Genomic DNA, 21,157 nt, shown 5'->3' with positions numbered 1-21,157 from the left:
GTGCATGGGCTTCTCATGACGGTGGCTTCTCAGGAAAGTCCTCGATTGTATTTTTCTTTCACCGCCTGGCAAAAGCCAGCTAGAACAATCTAATGCCTGTCTACACTGGCTTGGGCGCCATGCTTGTAACTGCGGGGCATTCTCCGTGACCACCTCTTCTGACTTCTTATGAAGGCTCCCAACTCCCCTTCTAGAGCAGGGCTCGGGCCCTCCGCCGGGCTTTCAAAAGCCTCCGGCCTCTGGCCCGAGCTGTGCAGTACAACCTTACAAATAATCTGGTTCTACCCCAATTTCCTCACTTCACAGAGGAGAAAACTGAGGGTTACACATTAACAGGACACCCAGCCCTCTGCCACAAACACACCTCTCCAGGGAAGAAACCTCTGCGGAGCTGGAGTGAGGGTCGCGCCTCTGACCACGGGCTCTGGTCCAGAGTGCGGGGAGCCCACCTGGCCTGGTCCCCAGTGAGCACCCAGCACTGCGCCCGACGTGGATAATCAACACTGCTGATAGACTCATGAAACAGACCAGCAACAGCGTCCCTTCCCTCAGGAAGGCACGGTCCGGCAGGGGACAGAGGTGAGCGCAAGGCATCTGAGGATGCAAATCCTGAACAACTCAGCTGGCTGCTGGGGGCCACAAAGGCAGGCACGGAAAGCACTTTCTGCAGAAGTAACCTTCAGGGAGGTCTTCAAAGGGGGAGACTTCCGGGAGGCCGCAGGGGAGTGGCTGCTAGGTGATTCCTCTCCTGGAGAAGGAGGAACCAGGCCCAGAGCCCACAGGGGCCGCCAAGGACAGAGCAGTGCAGCCGGGCCGGGGACAAAGCCAGCAGCTGCCCCACACTCCACCCCACCCCAGCCACCTCTGGGCCTCGGACCCGGCTGTCCACAAAAAGCCTTCCAGGTAAGGATCGTTCCGGCCCTGGTGCAGAAGGGGAGCCCGGGCCCCCAGGGAGGACACGCCGCCTCGCCGCGGCCCCTACGCTGGGCTGCTCCTGTCAGAGGGACGACGGACGGCCCCCACCGGCCCCATCCACAGGCTCAGAAGTGGGGGAACATTAGTGTCAGGAGGGGAAGCCGCAGGAGATGCCCAGTCCGCACGGGGAGCCAGCGGACGGGGAGCACAGAAGCCCACCCTCGTGACAGTCGCACACGTGCCCCTCAGCAGGCCAGGAAGCCTGCTTCCTTCTGAAGCCACAGAGCGCACGGGCTTCCGCGTGGGTGGCACAGCCTGCCCCCTCACTGACCGACCGGCTCTCACGAGCCCTCTACCGTGTGTCCCGGGACCAGGGCCAGGCGCTCTGACGGGGACCCGCGTGCGTGACGTGACCAGGCTGGCCGTCCACGCCGGCGAGAGGACAGGCCTCCAAGGGGAAGGGCTCCGACGTCCCGGAGCAAACGCTCGCCAACGTCACACCAGTCACACCCGGAAGTCCCCAGGGCCCGGGCCCACCGGCACTTTGTTTATCGCCCACTGGGGGCTCGGCAGGCACGGGCGACCTGCTCCTCGGAGAAGCAGGTGGGCTGGAGAGACCCCGGCCATCTTCCTCCAGGTCAGGAGGCACTCCGAGGACGCCCGAGAGCAACAGTCCTGGTAAACAGGCCGCAAATGGTTAAAGATGTAATGAGAAGGAACCACCTCCTGGGGGAGAGAGGCTGCATCGGGCTCTGCTGCCCGTCCTCTAGTCTGCTGCCCTTCCGGGGGAGGTCGTGAGGCCCGGCCGGGGCACCCCCCGAGCCTCCCAGGCCTTTGGTGGCAGAGAAAAGGCAGCCATTCCCGCGAGCGAGGGCTGGGTGCCTCCGCCCTCCCGGACCCAGGCTGGGAAAGGAACCCGGACAGCTGAGAAAGAGGGGCTACGGCCCAACTTGCAAGGACACCTGTTAGCAGTCTCTCTGAAATACTTCAGCTTTGAGAGGGGAAAAGCTAATGAAATACTTGTTACAGTCAGAGAAAGCACAGGAATGTACTGTGAGCGGCTGCGCGCTGTTTTCTTTTTTTTCTTTTTCTTTTTTTTTTTTTTGCGGTACGCGGGCCTCTCACTGCTGTGGCCTCTCCCGCTGCGGAGCACAGGCTCCGGACGCACAGGCCCAGCGGCCATGGCTCACGGGCCCAGCCGCCCCGCGGCACGTGGGATCCTCCCGGACCGGGGCACGAACCCGCGTCCCCTGCGTCGGCAGGCGGACTCTCGACCACTGCGCCACCCCGGAAGCCCCTGTTTTCTTAAAGCTACAGAAAGGGTGAGATGGGGGTAAGCAATTGCTGAAGGGGAAGGGGCCCCGAAGGTGCCTCCGAGGAACCATCCTCAGGGCCCACCTGCTCCGCGCCTGCCTCACCTGAGACTGCAGGCGAGTCTCTGACGCTGTGAGGGGCCTCCTGGGCCCTCCACGGAGGATGCAGGTACTGTGGGTCCATCCCACTCGCCCCGCAGACCTCAGACCTCGTTTTCCCATTTTAAAACCTCCCCCCTCAACCCCAGGACTGTAAACACCCAGACATCTTCCTGCCAGCAAACACCCGCCAGGGCTCCCCTCAAGGCCCCGACACTCCCCAAGTGCACACCCAGACCCGAGTTCTGTTCTGTTCTCGCTCTTTTCTGAAGAGCTTGCAGGCTCCACTGTCCATACTTTCCTCCTCGATCTGCCGTCCGCTTCCAGCTTGCTGAGCCTTCACAGCGGCAAGCAGGAGCCAACCATGGAGCCGGAGCAGGACAGGACCCTGCCTGAACCTGTGGGCCCACCTGTGCCCGAAGCCCCTTGCCCTGCACTCCACAGCTGCGGGAGCCCTTGCGGCCGCGAGTACCCTGCGGCCTGTGCGCTCCGTCCTGGGCAACAGCCAAAGAGCACGTCAGAGGCTCCAGGACAGGCGCGGGGACTCCAGCTAGGCCCCCCGCCACAGCTGCCGCGCGGCCCAGGCCGACCGAGGGGCTGCACCCCTTAGTCCTCGACACGCAGGCATCCGAGCCAAGCTCTGGGAGCACCACTCTTTTTCGAGAGCGGCTGATAATGGCGACCGTAAAGTCACCACCGGATCACGTTTGCCGAGGACAGGCTAGGGCAGAAAAATTCTGGCATATCTGCAAACACAACCAGAATTCAACCGACAGTGGAGACTAGAAATAGACTGAATAAAACAGCAAACAGAACAAAACTAAAAAAAAACAAACAAAAAATTCCAAGGCTAGAGTGATGCCCCTGGAGGCAAGAAGAATTCCATAAAAACATGCTCCGGGGGCCTGCAGAGCTGGGTGGGGACATTCCTTCCAAATCCAGAGTCCCGGACCAACCCAACCGGACCAACCCAACCGTGGGAGGGAGAAGCTCTCCGTGGTCCCGCAGCCCAGGTGGTTCCCTGGTCCAAGCCCACACGTGCCTCGGCTATCGTGCTTCTGTGACGGGGCATGGCTGGCCGGGCGCGGAGAAGATGCAGTCGGTCGGGGTTTCCACCAAACCCCCACGGAGATTTTGGGGGCTTTTCAGGGACCAGGGATCATTATCAGGGACAGGACCAGCTATGAGGGAAAGGCAGCAAATGCCTCTCACCTCCCCAAACCTAACAGTCACAGGCCAGGCCAGTCCCAAGCAGGAGATCCCACTGAATGAACGTACTCCAGACGGCAGCTCACACTATCTGTATCTGGCAGCCTCCTGCGACTTTTTCAAGGCAGGTGACAGCCTTCACACCCACGGGGGGTCGGGGGGGGCGGGAGCGGAGGGCCAGCCAGAAAAGGAGACGTCCTCCTCACTCACTGAACGTGGCATCCATATCCCAACGACTCCTCGTTGGGTAGAGAAATCAAATTTTATATCTCTATCCCAAAAGTGGACTTAAAGAAAACTTTGCATTCATGTACTGAAAGAATTGCAAAAACGAACATGAGACAACTTCTAGATGATAAAGCAGGTACAGTGAAACCGCCCACACAGGTAGAGCCCCGGGGTGCCAGTTAACTGGCTGTAGTGGGGTCTGACAGCCCTGCCCCCATGCTGGATGACCCCTGCCCCCTCTAACCACCCCCTCAAAGAGCCACCTGGGGGCCTCTCCCAAGACACGACAGTCGTGGAACAAGCACAGGAAAATTCAATGTCAGACATCCTCCTATGACTTTACCTGTTCTTGATTTTTCTAAAAGTAGAAATCAGTACTGAAAACACACATGAGGAATTTCGTTTTTCTTTACCAATGTGGCCAATCGTTCAGTCTCTGGGAAGAGCAGCCCTGGGTGCAGATTACACAGGTGTTGGAACGTGGTCATTTTAAAAGGTGATGTGAAGCTAGGACCGGGGGTCGGGAGACATGGTTCTGGCCACCCAACAACGCAGTCACTTGGAAATGGGGGTGTGATAAGCTGCACCTCCCTCACAGGGTCGAGGATAAAACACCCTGACGGCTGGACCAAGTGGATGCACAAACGTGCCACAGAGGACAGAGTTCCTTACCGCTCCCTCCCCTCCGCCACGCCTCAGAATGGTTTTGCAAGTGACCAGCCACAGAAAACATTCTTAAAAAATCCGGCCAGCGTGTCTCCTTCCTGACTGTCCTCTGTGCTTTGTCTGTGAGAACTGCTGATAGCAGTAAGTCTTCAGGAAATGCCAAAATCGGGCACCGTGCCCCCCAGTTCGAAGCAACTGCTGTAATGCCATTTGGTCAGTTCAAAGATATCAGCCTATCTGACTACAAAGGAAAATATGTTGTGTTCTTCTTTTACCCTCTTGACTTCACCTTTGTGTGCCCCACGGAGATCACTGCTTTCAGTGATGGGGCAGAGGAACTTAAGAAACTCAGCTGCCAAGTGATTGGTGCTTCTGTGGATTCTCATGTCTGTCACCTGGCGCGGATCAACACACCCAAGAAACAAGGAGGACTGGGACCCAAGAACATTCCGTTGATATCAGACCCCAAGCACACCATTGCTCAGGACCATGCGGTCTTAAAGGCCGATGAAGGCATCTCATTCAGGGGACTTTTTTTTTTTTTTTTTTTTTTTTTTGCGGTACGCGGGCCTCTCACTGTTGTGGCCTCTCCCGTTGCGGAGCACAGGCTCCGGACGCGCAGGCTCAGCGGCCACGGCTCACGGGCCCAGCCGCTCCGCGGCACGTGGGATCTTCCCGGACCGGGGCACGAACCCGTGTCCCCTGCATCGGCAGGCGGACTCTCAACCACTGTGCCACCAGGGAAGCCCCAGGGGCCTTTTTATTATTGATGATAAAGGTATCCTTCGACAGATCACCATAAATGACCTTCCTGTTGGCCAGTCTGTGGATGAGACACTGAGATTAGTTCAGGCCTTCCAGTTTACTGACAAACATGCGGAAGTGTGCCCAGCTGGCTGGAAGCCTGGCAGCGATACCATCAAGCCTGATGTCCAGAAGAGCAAAGAATATTTCTCTAAGCAGAAGGGAGCACTGGGCCATTTTAGGGCCAGGCTGCAGTAGGTGGCCATGAGAACAAAACCTCTTTTGTACTACTGTCATGCTTAAAACACAAGACCTTACACTCAGCCCAGATGTGGTGTGGGACAGGACAGGCCTTTCCGGCAGGGGTTGGGGAGGCCAGCCTTTCTTCCTCTGGAGGGAATGGCCTGAGCAGTATTATGCAGCAGGCAAACTGATGTATATAGTAGTAGGGTATCACTTTTGGTCTTTTGCAGTTTTATTAAACTTGAGCTGAGGAGAGGAAAAAAAAAAAAAAAAAAAATCCAGCCAGAAAGCAAACAGCGAGGAACGGTAGAGCACACAGAAGCAGGAGCCGGGAAAGCGGCGATCAGGCCAGGCCCAGCCTCCCGCTCCTAAAGTGACGGGGCAGACCAGACCAGACGACCTGCCCAACCCTCGCGTCCCCAGGCCCTCTTTCTGACAAGTGGCTCAATTCCCTGCCGTCTCCGTGGTGCCACGGGCAGCCCCTGCCCCAGGTCAGCCACAGGGAGGCTAGAATTCCGGCAAGAAGCCTAGCGGTGGGTGTTTCTTTGGCCTGTACGGCTTCCCGGGGACCGTGGAGCGTGAAGGGCAACCCTCACAACATGGCCCCCTCCAAGGAAGGCGGCTTGCACTCGTGTGACCCCCAGGCCAGAGTCTCCATTCCACCATGCTGTGACTCTGCTACCAGAAACACCCACGAATGGTAGGTGGCAATGCCGCTCAGAGACTGGGGGGGACAGCCGACGGCTTCATACCCACCCCACCGGGCAGGCCCAGCGATGGATTACAGTTTGATCAGTAGAATTTTCCAGCTTGAGCCATTTGGGAAAAAAAAAGAGCTACATGGGAAAATTTAGAATTCCCATGATTTCATGCTTAATTTAGACCTGGCTGGTCACTGTGGTGGCGCTAAGTGCTGGGCTGTCGCCACGTCCTGAGGAGCCCGCGGGAGGGCGGAAGCCAAAGCGGGGGGCTGTGGACCCCGCAGCCAGAATCCCACAGACCCGGTCTCAGGCTCAGCAGCGACCTGACACTGTTCTCAAGAGGAGCTCAAGATGCTTGCCCAGAGGAAGCCCGCGCGCGGGGCAGGAACAGGTGCCTGCACGCCGTGTAAGTGCAAACCAAGGCCGTGAGAAGAAGGGGCAGTTGCTCACCTCGGCCCTCAAACCAGCAAGGCCGGGAGGTCACGTCCGACTCTCCCCACGCGGCCGTGCAGGAAGGGGGCTCCCACGGCTTCAGGGAGTGATGGCTGAAGTCCACGGGCCCTCACAGGCCCAGCCCAGGCCGCGCGGGGGGTGCACCAGAGCCCCACAGACCAGAAGACGGGCGCACTGGGAAGGTGAGCTCTTCGTGTGCCACCCACGTGCTGCGCCCTCTTCCCCGCCGTGTCCCTGGTGCCCGGAACGACCTGCCTCCACCTGCCGTCTCCTCCACCCGCCGCCTCCCGGCACTGCCGCTACACCGGCTCCTTCTTGTCAGCTTAGACCTCGCCTCCTCGGGACCACGCGTCACTCTCTCAAGTCACCACCTTCCACGTGCGGCGGAGCCCCGCTCTCTGTTGGACAGCTCCCGGCTTATGCCCCGTTTGTCTGCTCCCCCCCGGCGAGCGCCGGGCCCTGCCCCGCTTCACCGCTGTGTCCTCGGCGCCGAGGACGGAGCCCGACCCCGCGAGCGCTCTGACGTGCGCTGAGTGAATGAACACAGAGGGAAAGAAAGGAAAACGGCACCCCCGCCCCCCCTACTCAGACACCGGGGTTCACACCTCGGGCCAGTCTCCCACTCAGTCTCCCTCGGGATCTCTGTCACTCGGGGCAGAACAGCTGCTCTGCTCGCCAAACACGCAAAACCAAACTACGTGGTTAAAAGTTCACGACGCCAGACCCAAGGACAGAGATGGACAAGCCCGCACCGGGCACACCCCGAGGGGAGCGGAGGCCCCGAAGCCCCGGCAGCCTGGGCTCAGGAGCAGCAGCCTGGGCGGCGTACGAGGCGAGGACGGACGTCCCCTGTCTAGCCACAGGGACCCACACCCTGCCTTTCCAGTGGTGACCGGAGGCCAGGGGACGCAGGGAGGACGGCCGCCGCTCAGTGCTGCAGGACCGGGGTCCAGACACCTGCCTGCTCCTGGCTGTGCCAAGCTGAGCGTGTCTCTGAGGGTCTTCTCAGCAGCCCCCCGAGGACAGCCTGGAGACAGCGTCCACGGCAGGGGGACAAGCCTACAGGAGCACCAAGGGCCCAGGGAGAACGCGCTGGGCGGAAGGTGCCTGGCCCCACGCACAACCTTTAAACACGGGCACCGGCTCCAGCTCTTCTGCTGTGTGGCTGGCATTTCCAAGCAAGGTCTCAGATGTGCTAACTCTCTGGTACTAGCAGTCATCGTAAGAGAACAGGCTTAGAATAGAAACCGAAAATAGAAGAGGCTCTCTAGACAGAAACTGGAGAATCCTGACTGAGCCCTGACTGTATGCCAGGCGTACCTACTCCCTGAACCTTGTAAGAATTCTACGGGGAGTAATTATTCTTCTTACCCTCATTGCATGGGCGAGGAAGTCGAGGCACAGAGAGGTTAAGTAATTGGCCTAAGCTACGGGCCAGCAAGTGGCAGGACCAGGATTTGACCCCAGACCTCTCTGGCTTCTGGTCCCACCCTCTTAATCTCTGTTCTTATTCTGTTTAGCTTCAGACAAACCCAATGCTCAAAGTCACAAGAACAGTGAATTTTTCCTCACTGAATCCGGAGGCCTAGAAGGGCCCCTCCTGTCTAGGTGCTGCAGAGGCCAAAAGATGGTAGAGAAGCAACTGTTTTCCTACCCCCTGTTCAGCCGGCCACAGGACATCCCGTCCAGCTCACCAAACCAAGCGGGCAGGAGCAAAGATGCTGGAACTGGAAGGGACCCAGCCCCCACCCGCGTGCGGACACTAGTTCTGAGCAGTGTGGTGCTGTCCCGGGATCGGACCCTGGCGTTCCCAGCTCCTTCCAGTGTAGCCCACAAAGAAGGGGGCCTTTAACGCTCTCCCAAGAAAGCTTCACCCTGGGACATGTCAGGTCCCACAGACAGCAACACGACGGAATCCGGCAGGGTAGGAGCCTCAGGTACCAAAGACTCCAAAACGATTTAAAAATTAGCCCTTCTGGAGGACTTCCCTGGTGGCACAGTGGTTAAGAATCCACCTGCCAATGCAGGAGTCACGGGTTCTAGTCCTGGTGCGGGAAGATCCCACATGCCGCGGAGCAACTAAGCCCGTGCGCCACAACTACTGAGCCCGCGTGCCACAACTACTGAAGCCCGTGTGCCACAACTACTGAAGCCCGCACGCCTAGAGCCCATGCTCCACAAGAGAAGCTACCGCAACGAGAAGCCCGCACACCTCAACAAAGAGTAGCCCCCGCTCAACGCAACTAGAGAAACCCCACGTGCAGCAACGAAGACCCAACACAGCCAAAAATAAATAAATAAATAAATAAATTTTTTTTTTTTTTTTTTAAATTAGCCTTTGAGAACTCACACCCTTAAGAAACGGTACCTCTTTGGCTATAACTGTGTCTTCTGCTAAATCAGCCGCACGGGCTGTAACAACCCGAGAACGCAGATTATTCCTTTAAAACAGCCGTCAACTGAAACACCACCAGGAAAAACCGGGTCTCGGAGATGAAAGGTAAGCTTCCTCTTTTGGTTCAGAATAAAAGTGCAACTTCCCTCCTTCCCCTCTGCTGGAGACCTGCCCAGGGCGTTACTCTTGCAACACTCACCGCGCTCTCAAATGTCACGGTTGGCCCAGAAAAGGCGCACCCGCCCGAAGCTCTTCCTGCCGCTCCTCTGTCCTCTTAAGTGTTTGTGACATGCTGGTGGGCATATACAAAAGCAGAAGTGCCAACCACATGTGGGGCGCAGACGAGGCACCCCTGTCACCCAGGCCCCTTCCCCCTCCCCAGCAAACAGCTCGGGTTCCGAGTTCCTCCGTCCCTTGCTTTTTAAAAAAGAAAATGATCTTACCACACGTGTCGTACCACTGCCACAACCTGCTCCGGCGTCGATACTACGTGTCCGAGACTCGTCCACACATGTGGCTGCGGGTCTGGGGTGGCTCATCCACGTCCCTGCTGTATGGAAGCTGCCCGTGCTCACGTGTAACAGTCTCCCCACTCACTCTCCCGTCCGTGGACACCTAGACCGAGTTCACCTTTTTGCCATCGTGAAGTGTTGGTGTGTGCACGTGTGTCCCCTGGGACTCGTGCACCAAGTGTTCTAGACCACGTTCCTGGGAACAGAACTACCCCACAGGGTGTACAAGTGTCCTCTGAACTGTATTTTCAAAATACTTTTGCTCTTATAACATCATTTCATCATCACAGCGCAAAGAGAGGTGAACGGTTTAGCTGATACTAGATTCAACAAGCACTTTTCACACACTCGGTGCTTAAAGAACGGTGCTCGCGGGGAAACAAACATACGACCCGGCTCCTCGTCTGGGTTGGGACATCCACGCAACCAAGGCAGAGCCGCGAGAGGATGAGGGGACCGCGAGAGGATGAGGGGACCGCAGGGCACGAGGGAGACGGTGACGAGGCGTGGGGACGTCTGCGGGCCTCACTCGGCGCGCTAAGGAATCTGGACCTGCCGACCTCGGTCACTCACCTTCCAGATTTCTGCCAAATCCTCCAAGTAACAGTGATAATGGTTAACACTCACAGGGCGTCTCCAACGTGCCAGGTGCTGTCTTAGGAATTCTCTCCTTCATTCTTATTGTAAGCTGCACTATTGTTTGCTTAATATTTTTCTTCAAATCAATTTCTTTTTTTTTTTTTTTTGGTCACTCCTTACAGCTTGTGGGATCTTAGCTCCCGGACCAGGGATCGAACCCAGGCCCTCGGCAGTGAAAGTGCTGGGTCCTAACCACCGGACCGCCAGGGAAGTCCCTAAATCAGTTTACTTTTAAACTCAAATACCTGCATTAAGTAATAACGTACATGAAATCAGGTATCACTGTTGCGGCATTTGGGGGAGGGGTTGTTTTTCTATTGTTCTGTTTTTATATTTCTATTTGTTTTTATAGAGATAAAATTCGCCATTTTAAAGTGTACAATTCACACTCAATTTAGCACCCTCACAGTGTTGGAAACCGTGGCCGTGGTGGGCGTTCTCGCCCCTCCAAGGAGACCCTGCATGTCACCACCCACTCCTCCTTTCACCCAGCCCCCGGCAGGCAACCAGCAGCCTGCTTTCTGTCTCTGTGGATTCACCTACTCTGGACATTTCACATACATGAAATCACACAGTATGTGGCCTTTGTGTCTGGCTCCTTTCACTTAGCATATTTTAAAGGTTCATTTACACTGCACTATCCAACAGTACTTCATTCTTTTTTATGGAGGAGTAATTTTCCATTGTATGGATAGACCACATTTTATTTACCCACTTGTCAGCTGGAGGACACCTGGGTTGTTTCCGTTTCTTGGCCATTATGCGTAACGCTGCTGTGAACTTTGCGGACAAGGTTTTGTGTGGACGCGTGTGTTCAGTTCTCCCGGGCAGATACCAAGGAGCAGGGCTGCTGGGTCACGTGGTAGCTCTCTGTTTAACTTTCTGAGGAACCGCCAAAGGCACCATGGCATTTTGTAGATAAAAAACTATTAAGATGAGTAACGTTTAACTGCTACCACTTCAAATTATTTTAAGATACACTGTTGCAGTCAAAGCTACTGGCGTGGGTTTGCGTGTCCGGCGGCAGAGAGGCGGCGCCGCGGAGGCGGGGCTTCCGCAGTCCTGATGGAGCCGCAGCAGGCGGACTGCGGGGCGGGGACGGCAGGAAGCCCGCGGACGCCCACACCAGAGGCCGGCGGGAATGGCAGGGACACAGAGGCACCTTTCACAGGACGTCACGGTGCAGAGGGTGCGCCGGTTTCAGGAGAAGGAAAGAGGCAGAGCAAGTAGTTCTGTTTCAGACGAGCGTAGCTGGAGGTGCTGGCAGGACAAGCACGGAGGATGGAGACGGCCAGGGGCAGCTGGGGCCGAGGGTGGGCGGGGCGCTGGAGGCGCCCGGGAGAGCAGGGATGAGGGCACAAGTCAGAGGAGGCGAGTGGCCATCAGTGAAGTCCAAGAAGGGCCCGGAGCGGGGCAGAGACACAGGAGAACCATCCAGTGCGGGGAGGCGAGAGCTGAGGGTCTCAGGGAGCCGTGCTAACTGACAGGGACGCCGGGGGTGCAGAGGATGTGGCAAGAAGCCAGCCTCAGGCTGGGAGAGCTGCACGCGTCCTAGTTACGCCGACCACCAGCTCAGACACCCCCGTGCGGGAGCGCACGGCCCGCCCAGGCCTGCTGCGTGGAGGCCCCGGCCCCCGCGGCAGGACACTGAGCCCGGCGCCACCACCTCCCCCTCCCTGAGCGCCCCCGCCCGCCGCGGCCGGCTTCCGGCCCTCCCCCGCCTCTCCCTCCTTCCTCCCCCGACCTCTGGACTGCGGGCTCTCGGGGGACAGAGGCCCCGACTGTCTGCACACTGGGCTGCCTCACAGGGCCTGGCGCGGAGCCGGGCACACATCTGCCGCGGGAAGGAACGACTCGACCCCACCTGCTCACACGCCGCCCCGGATCTTGGCGGCTCTCCCCACCCTCACCTGACGCCCAAGTCCAGGACCCACAGACGTCTTGCGGAGCAGGACACACGGCCTACGATACTGCTGCGGTTTACAAACAACAGCTGGTCGCAGCGGAAAGATGGCTGGCCCCAGGGTCACGGGGGGTCACCTCCTCCGGAGGCGCAGTGGCGGCCTTCGAGGCCCCACAGATGACGACCTGAAAAAGCCGCGTGGACGGAGGTGGAACCCTCCGCCCCTCCTACGGGGTCCGCAGCGCGCCTCTGCCGGACCCTCCTCGGCCCCGCCGGACCCTCCTCGGCCCCGCCGTTCCGCGCCACACCCTCCAGGAGAGGCCGAGGTCGGGCAAGGCGGGCGCCGAGTGCGTTTCACACTAAGTGAACAAGCAGAAACAAACCGCGGTTTCCATACCGTATGATTTTTTCAAATTCTTAAAAGATTAGAAGTACGCTTTTAAATGTCAAAACACAAAAGCCAAAAAGAAATTAAAGTTATTTTCCTTTCGGTTTTATCTCCATTAGCCAAATGCTTTTGTTCAAACAATGTTTACATTGCCTTTGTGCTACTTTGTTTGGAAAAATAATAATAAAGGAGGGCGCTTCCACCACATACGCAGGTCTGTCCAGAAAACACTGCACTTTAGGACAGAGGCGTCTACTTGCCCCAGAATCCTCACTGGCCACCAGCCTCCTCCTCCCTCAGCCAGCCCGGGGTCACCGGGGGGGGGGGGGGGACAGGGCAGTCCTTCGGCACATCCGCGCTTCCCAGGGAAGATGGACCAAGAGCCAGGGAGGCCAGGCCCGATCACTCAGTGACCGCAGGCTCCACTGCTGCGGCCAAACTCACCAAGGTGACCGCTGCCTTTCATAACAGCCCACTGTGTGCCACATCCCGCAAAGGAGGCATTTTACAGGCGAGAAGCGAGGGTGGGTGAGCTCTGCGCTCCCCATGCTGAGCCCCAGCGCCTGCCGGGAAAGCTCAGGGAGCCCGGTCCTCAGCCCGGGAGCCTAACGTTCCTTCCATGAGGCTGCCCTTGTCCTCTCCAAGACCACCACACACTTCTAAGCTGCTCCTTGGAAGACTCAAGGTCTCTCCACCAACCAGCTTTCAAGGCGGACCCATCAGTGGCAAGGAATTCTCACCCTGGAGCTCCACCTTGCTGGTGACCCCTCCAGACAGGATCCTTCCCCTGGGCCTCGGATGCCCGCTTCCCCTCTCTGCAGTCATTAGTTCTGTGCACCAAACATTTCTAGTCCGCAGCTTCCAGGGCCTGGGACAGAACTGCGTTCCCCACCCCCTTCTGGGTCAACCACAGCCCCGGCCAGTAAAATGTGGCAGAAGTGACGTGTGTCGCTTTGTGTCCAGCACTTTAGAGGCCAGTGTGCAGTTCTCCACGTTCCTTCGCCAGCGTGGGGGTGGTGCAGGCCTGTGTCTCTACCCAAGAGAAAGGACGCGGTGCCCACGGAGCTCACAGCAGCATTGCTCGTAGCAGCCAGAAAGTAGAAAAAGCTTCCCTTCAACAGATGAATGGGTGAATAGAATAATAAAACGTGGTATATCCGTACAGCGGAACAGCATTCAGCCTGAACGCGTAAGGAGGTGCAGGCACCTGCTTCCACACAGTGAACCGTGAAAACACGCCGAGGGAAAAAGCACGCACGCAAGGCCACACGCCGCTCCATTTCTAAGAGTCGCGTCCAGAACAGGCAAGTTGAGAGACAGAAAGCAGACCGACAGTGGCCAGAGGCTGGGGGACGAGGGGGAAGGGGGTGACTGCTTAATGGGTACGGGGTTTCCTTTGGGGGTGATGAAATATTCTAAAGTAAGATTACACGGATGGTTGCACAACGCTAAATATACTAAAAGCTTTTGAACTATATATTTCAAATGAGTGAACCTTATTGTGTGGTACATAAATCACGTATCTATAAAGCTGTGAAAAACAAGCAAAAAAAAAAAAAAAAAAAAAAAAACAATGGCCTTCCATCAGCCTGCTCCACAAACGATGATGGTGACCACACACCCTGGACACGCAGCCTCCGCTGCCAGAGGGCCACTGTTACCAAAGGAGGGGCTGGCTGTTGTCACAGCCCACGCCCACACAGATGCAAACACATCCACTCCGCTGTACGCTCATGCCGAAAACCTGTCTGTGGCCAACTGACTTGAAGTCCTGGAAGGAAGCCAAGGTCACGGTTCTGTCCCAATAGGACCAGACTCCATCCCAAGCCACAGTCTGAATCTTTAAGAGGAGATGGGGGGAGGGGTACTTAAAAGAATCTGGCTAGGGCTTCCCTGGTGGCGCAGTGGTTGAGAGTCCGCCTGCCGATGCAGGGGACACGGGTTCGTGCCCCGGTCCGGGAAGATCCCACATGCCGCGGGGCGGCTGGGCCCCTGAGCCGTGGCCGCTGAGCCTGCGCGTCCGGAGCCTGTGCTCCGCAACGGGAGAGGCCACAACAGTGAGAGGCCAGCATACCGCAAAAAAAAAAAAAAAAAAAAAAAAAAAGAATCTGGCTAGATTAGAATAATTCCTAGCCTGAAAAAATATTTACATGGACTTCCCTGGTGGTCCAGTAGTAAAGAACCCGCGCGCCACAACTACAGAGCCCACGTGCCCTAGGGCCTGTGTGCCACAACTAGAGAAGAGAAAAACCTGCATGCCACAGCTAGAGAGAAGCCCAAGCACCCCAACGAAGAGCCCGCGCGCCGCAATGAAAGATCCCGCGTGCCACAACTAAGACCCGACGCAGCCAAAAACAAATAAATAAATAATAAAATTTAAAAAATATTTACAGCTCATTACACAATGAACCAACCTTCCAAAAATATAAAGAACTCACAGAAATTGAGAAGTAAGCAAACAATAACTCAAGAGAAAAATGGGAAAAGAACTGTCCAAAAAAAAATGTAAGTGGTCCCTAAGTATATGAAATGATCAGCTCACATTTCAGAAAAATGCAAATTAAAGCTACCTCCAGGGCATCCCTGGCGGCGCAGTGGTTAAGAATCCACCTGCCAATGCAGGGGACACAGGTTCGAGTCCTGGTCCAGGAAGATCCCACATGCCGCAGAGCAACTAAGCTCATGTGCCACAACTATTTAGCCTGCGCTCTAGAGCCTGCAAGCCACAACTACTGAGCCCACGGGCCACAACTACTGAAGCCCATGTGCCTAGAGCCCGTGCTCCACAACAAGAGAAACCACCGCAATGAGAAGCCCGCGCACCGCAACGAAGAGTAGCCCCCACTCGCTGCAACTAGAGAAAGCCTGCGCACAGCAACAAAGACCCAATGCAGCCAAAAATAAATCAATCAAAATAAATCAATCAAAAAAGAAAAACAAGTACATTGAGATACTCTTTATACCTGTCAGGATGGCAAAAATCCAAATGTTTGACTCTACCTTCTGCTGGTGAGGCCGAGGGGAAACGGGCTGGTGGGAGGGCAGGGCGCGATAACCCCCGCGGACGGCTTTGGCAAAATCCATCAAAATGACGACTGTGTATTACCCTCGGACCCAGCACTGTCCCTGGGGAATGCTACCTGCAGATCCACCTGCTCACGCGGGGAAGGACACGGAGGTAAGATCGATCCTCTCAGGAATGTTATGTAACAGCACGTGGGGAGCAGCCGGAAGCTGCCATATAGGGGATGGGATTTAAAACAGTACAGGAGGACAGCATCACGGCACTACGCTCACAGAGAGGACATGGCTCTCCACGTAGCGACATGGAAGGTCTCTAGGCTACGCTGCAAGTAAAAGAGCAAGGGGTAGAATGTGTACAGGGTGCTATCTTTGATTTAACACAAAGGGAGAAATAAGAATGTAAATTTGCTTTTGCTTTATTTGCATAAAAAACACTGGACGGCTATTCAGATAGTAAAAGGGGTTGCTGTTAGAGAGAAGGGGGTGGGGCAGGGGAGGTCAGGGGTAAAGGGTAGGACTGCTCAGAATGTACTTTAACACCTTCTCAGTTCAGAACTATGTGGACGTATCCCCTATTCAAAAGCGCATATATTTAAGAAAAATAAGTCCCATCCTCATTTGGCCACAGGTCCCTTGGCCCGTGCTGGGACAGCACCAGCGCAGGCACCAGCCGGGCTGCGTCCCCCCCGTGAGCTGTCAGCCCTCCACCGCCAGCCGGGGCAGCTGGAGGCCCCACAGGCTCACGTCTCTCCCTTCCCGCCCTCAGCGTCCACAAGCCCACGCGACCCGCTCCCCCCGCCGGCTGCTTGGAACGGTCCTTCTCCCCACTCTCCCCAGCGTGGCCCAGTCTGGCCTCGCCCACCCCCAGGTGCGGCACCTGTGTCCTCCACACCCGCCACCTGCCGGGCGCCGCCAGATGCGGCCCCCGGCTGCAAGGTGCTCGCGTGGACACGTGGACGGCGCCCTGGGCAGGAGCCTCCGGGCCAGGCAGGGGCGGCGCGTGGGCGGAGCCCGCTCCCGGCAGGACGGCTCGCTCCGACCACGGCCCGCAAGCGCAGAGAGAGGCACTCGGGGTCGGCCGTGGAGGCCAGCGACAGAACTGCACCCTCCCACGGGCCCTCCCTCGGCCTCCGTGAAACTGAGGGAGACACAGAGCTGCGGGCGGGGAGAGGCCCTCAGAGGACGACAGCACCGGTCTGGGAGCCCCCCTCTGAAGTGACCTGGTGCTCAGCAGACACCACACCGGTGGGGGCCGTGCTCCTTCCACGCCACCTCCTGCAAGGAGAGACACCTGCGGGTGACCAAGTCCAGGTTACATTCTATGAGGCACGCGGGGCAGGTTTTCTTTCTTTTACGTCTCATTTCTGAGAGCTTGATTCAGAAGCAGTGTGCTAAAGAAGTGGGGTTTTTGTAAAGAAGACAGTATTTGTTTCCCTCTTCCTAGTTTGAAACCCATTTTCTTCCTCTTCCCTTGCAGCGGCCTTTAAATTTCTACTGCAAGGATTTCTTCCCCATCCACCGGCTGGCAGAGCAACGCAGCGCTCAAATCGACGCACACCTCCGTGTGTCAAGCGCGCCAGGCCTCCCCCCGCCCGGCACTACGCTGGCCCTCACGTGGCGGGCGGCCTCGGGGGCAGGCTGACATCTCCTTCCTGCGGAGACTCTGTGACCAGCCGGGCGGGCAGGGAAGTGGGGACCTCTCCCCAGCGCGGCAGAGCAGCTCACAGGGCCTCTGGCTGGGCACCAGCTGCGTCCACGCCAAGGGCCCCAGAGGGAGCTCACTCGGCACTGACTTGTCCTGGGTCACCCTGAAGTGACCCGTGGACACACAGCCTGGACTGGAGCAGGGGGAGCCCGTGAGCCTCGGGCAAACACATTCCTGAGGAACTGGCCTGTCTTCTCTCCTGGAGACTCCCGAAAGGAGATGCATGAGCAGGTTCCTTCAGAAACACCAGAACGACGAGGCCCGGAAGTTGCTCTCGAAGACACAGCACCCCGGCATTCCGGCCCTGGGAGGCCCTGGATGTCACACAGTCACACTGTCTGATCTACATCATAAAGGGGAACCTGGGCCCAGAGAGCAGCGCCCATGTTGGGCTCCTTTGTCCAGCCCTGAAGCCCTCCTCCCCACCAGGCGGCCGCGCCTACGCACCCCATCCCTCCCTCCCTCCCTCCCCGTCAGGGTGCCCTCCTCCCCGCAACATCCGACTGCTGAATACGCCCTTCCCCACAGCCTCTCCCTCCCGCCCTGCAGACCCCACCAGCCGCAGCAAGGGAGGAGGGGACAAACCACAGGGGGCAGCTGGCCTCTTCCCAGCGTGGCCATTCGAGGGTAAGCTCTGTGCCACCCCGTGATGGTCACACAGGCCACAGAGACCCCTGGGCACTAAACAAAGAGCGACTCAGAGAAAATAACCCAAAATCGCTATGAATAGCGACCACAGTGACAAGGCTAGTTCTAGTTTGTCCTCCCCACTTATACGGACTTTCCAGATTTTCTTCCGTGACCATTCAAACAGGCGTCCTAAACATTCCCCCTGAGACTTGGTACAGAAGAGACACCCCGCTTGGAAATCCTATATCATCTATTTCGGTAGAGCTCACTTTAGTCTTTGGAAACTTCTGATAATCAGATGGTAAAGAGGAAAAAAAGTTACCAAGATTTTTGTTCAAAGTTAAAAGAACTAAATGAAAAAAACCTGGGTTAAACATCTTGCAGTCAGGTTAGATAGTGATTTCTTGTGCTACTTACTTTATTCTTTTCTTTTGCCAATAAAGTATATTTTTTAAACCAAGAAAGAATGTATTTTCTTTCATCATTTCTTGTTTCTCTTTAAAGCAGGGAGAGTGCTCCTCTGACGCACAGGTGGGATCAGATTCGTTGCGAAGACCATGTTTTAAATGCTCTCCTTATACACTGGGTCTTCCCTAGAACTACATTCTATGGCAAATGGTATTAAGCATGACTGGGTCCCATGCACGGGCTTGTGTCCTGAATGGGCCGTAGACGTTGTCACAAAGCCGTGCTCCCACCAGGCAGGCCCAAGGCCCTCAGAGCAAGATCTCTAGTCACTCATCCCCAGCCTGTCCAGGAGTTGAGGCTTCTGCAGTGCTGGCCAAGGAGAGCTTTCCCACTGGTTCCACTGGCAAGAGAACGACATAATCCACTTGACTCGGCTTCTCTGAGCTCAGACCACCACCTCGGGGTCGGCTCTCCTCCCCGACTCCATCCTTTTTGTCTATTTATCCTGCCTTGTTGCTAAAAACATGGGAAACGAACAACAGCGGTGGCCCCCAAGCCCAGCCACATGCTTGAATCTCTGGGGAGCTTTGGAAACACACTTATGCTCAGGCCCCATCCAGCACAGTTAAAACAGAAGGCGGTGGAGATCCAGCATTTGAGAATTACTGGCTGAGAGAAAGCCAGGGAACATAGTGAAAAGCGAGTAAATGAAGAAACCCGGGCAATAGGGAAACAGAAGGGGAGGGAAAAAACGCTGGGCCAGAAGGCAAGGTTAGAAGCCAAAGTGCAGACCACAGCAGAGCTGGGACAAATGCCTGGCTCGGAGCTGAGCTTCCTGGCGGACAGAGCAAAATGACTCACACTGCCCACAAGACAGACAGAAAGCAGGTTCACAGGAGAAGCTTCTCCTTGTCCTGGGACCTGAGATGAACACCTCCCTCACGTCCTCCAAAAGCAGACATACCGCATGAAGGAGATGAAGGCGTGCTCCCAACACCAGGACCGGAGCCACCTATGACGTGGCCAAGGGTCCCTCTGCACCCAGCACAGCAGCCCCTGACCCACACTCAGCAGCTAGGCTGCCCCCCGACTCCTCGCCAGAAATAACCTCCTACCAGGAATCAGCGCCCACATACACACCATGCTACCGAATCAATGAATTGCCCAGCCGACCGCCAGGTATGTAACCAGCCATCCTGAGCTCAGCATGTGGTCACGAAGACGCAAGGGCACCGACTCTGACCATCCCACTGAGGAACACGAGGAGAGGCGCCGACCCCCGTGCCAGTGGCTCTCGTGAGAACACCCAGTCTGTCCCCGTCACCCGGGGGGCAAGTCCCACACCTGCCCAGCACTCCCCTCACCACCGTGCTCAGAGAGGCCACCGTCGACCCCCAGACCCGCGGCTGTGGCCACTCAGGTCGGGAGGGGCAGGGCCTGTCCTCGGACGGCAGCCTGCTGAGCGGGCCTCGAGGCCACCGGAAGCAGAAGGCGGCCACGCGGGTCTGGGCGCCCCGAGCACGACGCTGCGTGCGCTGCGCTTCCCCGATCCGTGTGTCACGCTCAGCAGTAAGCTCCTTTAAACGTGTGTGTTAAAATCAACGGAGTCAAGAGTAAGTCACCCTCCTGCCCCCTCACAGATGACATTTTCTTTTTGATCCACACACCACATCACCACATTTCAAATTAAGTACTGCTGAATTTTTACACTTTAAAATGGTTACCATAGTAAATTTTATGTTATATGTATTTTACAAAAAAAAAAAAAACTAAAATAGCAAAATTCTCATTGTTTTGGCTTAATCGAAGTGCTAATAAAATTCAACCCACCTCAAGATTTTGTATAAAGATGATCGTTACCCTACAACTGAAAAAAACAGCTTCAAACTCACAGAGTATGAACATGAGAATTAGGACGGCTGGTGGTCAGTCCTCACATAAAAATAAGTTTCCGAAGAGTCCACATCTGTGAGCGATACACATGGAGGCACTTATCGATGAAGGCAAGTCTGGGAGTTGCTTTGAAATAATCTGGGGGCGGCAGAGAGGGGGAAGAGCCTAGATTAAAACAGTCAAAGCTGAGTGATGGGGGTTCACCGAACTATTCTATTTTTATAAGTTGGAAATCCTCCATAACAGTAAGTTTTGCTTTGTTTTCAAGCAAATTTCCAAAGATCTCTGACCTGCTGGCTCATATTCCGTACAGACAAAAGAACCAGATGCCCCTAAGCTGTCCAACCCCAGGGGCTCAACCCGGCACCCTCCACCTGGGCCCCACAGCACGGGGTCACCGGGGGGCAGGCCTGCCACAGGAGGCCACGCAAAGGGCTCCCCGAAAACAACCAGAGCCCCAGGTCAGACCACTGGGCAGCAGCACACGGAGGCGTCCGCTCTGGCCCTTCACATGCCACCCCACACGCCACCTGGGCCTCCGAAATGCCTGCCCCGATTCAGCCGTCAGCTGGGGTCCAGGCGACGCCCGCCAACACGGGACGCTTCCGCTGAAATGCCTCTGCCAGAGCCCCAGCACCTCGCAGCACTGCGGCCGGAGCTCGCCTCCAGGCCAGGGCCCGGGGAGCAGGGTGCTGCCAGACCTCCCTCCCGAGACGCAGGAGGAAGCTGATACTTGTCTCTCCTTCTCCCTCTTCTAGAACTAGGTCTGCAGGGGAGGCAAGGCAGCTATCTCCCTCCACCTCATCCCCCATCGTATTCCCAGTGTCTAGGAAAGCACGTGGCACGCAGCAGATGTTCAACTAAATGCTGCTGTGTCGTCCTGACTCGATGGATACGGCTCTGAAGGTGCACTGGAAAGACTTGCTTTTCACAAACGCCAATGCAAGAGATAGGATGGAAGGCACCAGGATGTACCAGCGTTGGGCGCCAGAAAAGCAGGGGACAGGAGACGAGGAGTTATGGTACAAACAATACCACCTAAAATAGCACCAGAGATGCTCTGGAACGTAGAGCTGGGGGCGGGGGGGG

The 21,157-nt window shown here is 56.6% G+C and overlaps 1 protein-coding gene across 3 annotated transcripts in view; it reads right to left on the bottom strand.

Moving 5' to 3' along the window:
• The window catches only part of EPN2 (epsin 2), a 56,444-nt gene extending 36,246 nt beyond the window's left edge, over positions 1-20,198 (bottom strand). The window contains exon 1 of one of the 3 annotated variants that reach the window (XM_028499925.2): positions 20,006-20,198. The gene's annotated coding sequence lies outside the window, so the exon portion shown is untranslated. Of the gene's footprint in view, positions 1-8,939; positions 9,340-20,005 lie in introns of those variants that run through there. The other 2 variants (XM_028499924.1, XM_055090505.1) reach the window with 2 other exon arrangements.
• Between the last annotated feature and the right edge of the window lie 959 nt (positions 20,199-21,157).

Source organism: Physeter macrocephalus, chromosome 14 (assembly GCF_002837175.3).
Source record: "Physeter macrocephalus isolate SW-GA chromosome 14, ASM283717v5, whole genome shotgun sequence".
NCBI classification, from domain to species: domain Eukaryota; kingdom Metazoa; phylum Chordata; class Mammalia; order Artiodactyla; family Physeteridae; genus Physeter; species Physeter macrocephalus.
This window is presented reverse-complemented; position numbering and strand designations above follow the sequence as displayed.